This window comes from Psammomys obesus, unplaced genomic scaffold, assembly GCF_907164565.1.
Source record: "Psammomys obesus unplaced genomic scaffold, mPsaObe1.curated_primary_1811, whole genome shotgun sequence".
Taxonomy (NCBI): domain Eukaryota; kingdom Metazoa; phylum Chordata; class Mammalia; order Rodentia; family Muridae; genus Psammomys; species Psammomys obesus.
The window spans coordinates 7086778-7090704 of record NW_026594418.1 but is presented as its reverse complement, the minus strand read 5'-3'; positions in this window follow the sequence as shown (position 1 = coordinate 7090704).

Here is a 3927-nt window from a genome sequence, read left to right as displayed (position 1 = left end):
TAGCCGGCTTTGTCCCGGGGATTCTGTGGCCTCTGGCTCCACGTGCTCAAATTACAGGTAGCTATATCTGCTCAGCTTTTACATGGGTTCTGGAAATCTGAACTCTGGTCTTCGAACTTACATGGCAAAGACTATATCCACTGAGCCATCTCCTCAGCCCAATACATTATTTTAAAAGCAAAAATCACTGGGTGAGCCAAAGGAAACTTGACTGTTTCAAAAATGCTGCCCAGGCTCCTCCCACAGTGCTGCATTCTGACCTCTGACCACTAGCAGGACTTCATTTCTCACTGCCCTCTAAACACGTAGTCCATGCTCAAATCACACTTCGACAATGGCATTTCTGCAAATGTAACACACTGTTCCACACTCTGATGTCTTCGGTATACGTCCTCTAGCCTGGCCTCAGCCACACATCTTGAGAGCCTCCTTTTGCCCTTTTCTTATCAGTGAACACGTAGAAAGTCTCTTTCACCCCTGGCTGTGCTAAACCTAACACACCCTGTGCTCCTCTGAGATCAGGTATAATATTTTGCTCTTACTAAACTGACGCCTGCTAAAACTTCTCCAAAGTAGAGGAAGTGCTTTGTCATTCTCGCTTCATAGTCTCAACTTTCCTCCTCCTCCTTTTCCTCCTCCTCAGCTGTTTTTGTTTGTTTGTTTTGTTTTGTTTTTCAAGACAGTGTTTTTCTGTATAGTCCTGGCTGTTCTAGAACTGGCTTTATAGCCTTGAACTCAGATTTGCCTGCTTCTTCCTCCTAAGGATTGGGATCAAAGGTGTGTGTCACCACCTCCTGGACATATTTACAACTTTCCATGCAATTCTTTCGCACGAACGGAACAGGGAATCAAATCAAATCCAAAGCTCATTCCCTCTTACCTGGTCATTCTTCAACGTGTAGTCCTTCTCTTATGTGTCTTTCAGTTGATAATCAAATGTAGTCTTGCAATAGTCTCCCGAAGAGTGATTTTGGGAAAATAGTGCAGTTCAAAGACTACCTCCAACTGGCCTTCCCGAATCTACATTTGTCTGATTCAGACTTGGTGAAAACAGACGTGAGAGGCCTGACCCTCTGATAACCCCACTAGGCAGTTTCTTTCCATGCAAACAGCAGTTTAACCAAATATGCCCTCTTGTTTTGTCTAGTGCTCTTTGTCATTGCAGTGAAATCCAAGTTGTGCTTCCCGTGAGAAAGCAAACAGCAAAGGCTGGGAGATATGTTTTTTTTTTTTTCTTTTTGTCATACATAAAAATGCAGCGGAATGTCTTTCATTCCCATTCAAGCAGGTATTACTTATCTACATGACTAAAAAATGGTGGCTCTAAAAGAAGCTCTGTGCAGGTCTGGCGTCTGCTCCTATACCCGGATAGAAGTTTCACAGTCATGTTTGAAGTTTCGGGTGAGGGCCGGTCACTCTCAGAAACCAGTGTGTCTGCATTTTCGTTTGAACTACCAGCGCTTGTACTTCAGACACTGTTCCTGGTTTTATCTGATTACAAATATCCAACTAAGGTAACTAAATGTTAAAAAAAAAAAAAAAAAAAGTGATCTGAGACTACATGAGGCCCTGTGTGGATACTTGAATAATTTATTCAGGACAGCAAGGACAGCAGGCAAGTCAGTCCATACTATTAATCACCAGTTCAAGAGTATTGTGTCTGTGTGAAGTCTTTCTCTGGCTGACACCAGTGAACTGACTGGTCACAGGCTGATAAAGGAGTGTTCCAAAAGTTTGTGGTAAAACACAAATGATTTCCATCAGTTACAGTCCAATTTTTTTTAAGGATTAAATGTGACTTTTGACACTTTAGTTGCCACTTGCTTCAAAACAGATTATGTACTTGTGGTTAAAATTCTATAGCCCTTTGTTTTGCATTTACAACATAAGAAGTTTTAATCTTTTGTTTAACAATAATTTTGTTTATCTAGTTTTTAAACAAAGTTTCATTCTCTACACATTTTTTAATAAACTAAATTAAAAAGTTAAGTTTGTTTGTTCTTGCTTTTTTTCTCCTGGCTTCTTCACTCTTTGTTTATTTATTTACTTTACATCCCAGTGGTAGCCCCCTTCCTCCTCTCCTTCCAGTCTCACCCTCCCTCCCCAACCCCCTCTCCTATTCCTCAGAAAAAGGGAGCCCCACCCACCTACTTTAGCTCATCGAGTTACATGAGGACTGAATTTGTCCTCTTCCCTGCGACCTGGTAAGGCAGTCCTGTCAAGGGGAGGTGATCTAAAAGCAGATGACAGAGACCAAGTCAGGGACAGCCCCTGCTCCCCTTACTAGGGCACCTACATGAAGCCTGAGCTGCCCATCAGCTACATGTATTGCAGAGGACATAGGTCAGGATTTGGCTCTTTTCTTTGGGTTGTGTCTTGGGATGGGCCAGACACTGGTTGGACATTTTCTCAGTCTCTGCTCTATCTGTCCTATCTTTGTCCCTGCAGGTCTTATAGGCAGGGTGAGCTTTGGATGAAAGTTTTGTAGGTGGGTTGGTGTTTTCCTCCCTCCACCAGGAGTCTGGTCTAGTAAGAGGGTGTCCCTCCAGACCCCTGCTGCTAGGAGCCTAAGGGAGAGCCCCTCGTATCCTTCCAGAGGCCTACTCCTGACATGTTTTTTTTTTCTAAAACCAAAAATCTGTCTTTAATCCACTAAAGATTTTAATTGCCATTCACAGTGCATTTTATTTGCATTTCTTCCTATTTGTTTTTAAATCAATTTATTTTTTATTAATTACAGTTTATTCACTTTGTATCCCAGCTGTAGCCCTCACCCTCATTCCTCCCCAATCCAACACTCCCTCCCTCATCTCCTCCCATGCCCCTCCCCTAGTCCACTGATAGGGGAGGTCCTCCTCTCCTTCCATCTGAGCCTAGTCTATCAGGTCTTATCAGGACTAGTTGCATTGTCTTCCTCTGTGGCCTGGCAAGGCTTCCCCCCCTCCCCCAGGGGAAGGTGATCAAAGAGCCAGCCACTGAGTTCATGTCAGAGACAGTCCCTGTTCCCCTTACTAGGGTTCCTACTTGGACACTGAGCTGCCATGGGCTGCATCTGTGCAGGGGTTCTAGGTTATCTCCATGAATGGTCCTTGGTTGGAGTATCAGTCTCAGAAAAGCCCCCTGTGCCCAGATTATTTGGTTCTGTTGCTCTCCTTGTGGAGCTCCTGTCCCCTCCAGGTCTTTCTATTTTCCCCTCTTTTCATAACATTCCGTGCACTCTGCTCAAAGTTTGGCTATGAGTCTGCTGAGTCTGCTTTGATACCCTGCAGGGTAGAGCTTTTCAGAGGCTATTTCTCCTTCAAAAATCTGATTTTATATTCCTGACTCGTGAGCAATGCTGCCACCTGCTGGTCATAGGTACATGACGTCTATGAACCTCGGTCAGGATCTGGAAGGAACCCAGGGGCTGGAGCATTATTCTACAACTAACTGATGTATATTACAACACAACACATTTACCACTTTAGAACAGGCCTTTACGTTAAGCGTTTTTCACACTCTGCATCTTTCTCTTTCACACGGGAAACTAATACTACTGAAGTGCTAGACTATGTTGAAAGCCCATTAAGGAAGGGGGGGGGCACAACTTACTGCCCTCTGCTGTTCAGACTCCATAGCGCCTAATGCCTTTTTTTATTTTTTAATGACATGAAGTAATTGCATAAGGCAATGCATCAGTACAGGGTGATGGTCATATCATTATGATTGGCATGTCTACCACTTCTGACATTTATCATTTCTTTGTTAAGGACTGAAAATCCTCTCTATTCTTAATTACTTTATCCCATTGTGTCGTAGAACATCAGGAGCCATGTCTCCTAACCAAATGCCCCCGTCTACATGTTTTGTTTAAACTAAAACAAAAATAATTAACTCAGCTATTCATTCAGTGAATGAATGTGAATTTATGTTGAACCATTCAAGATG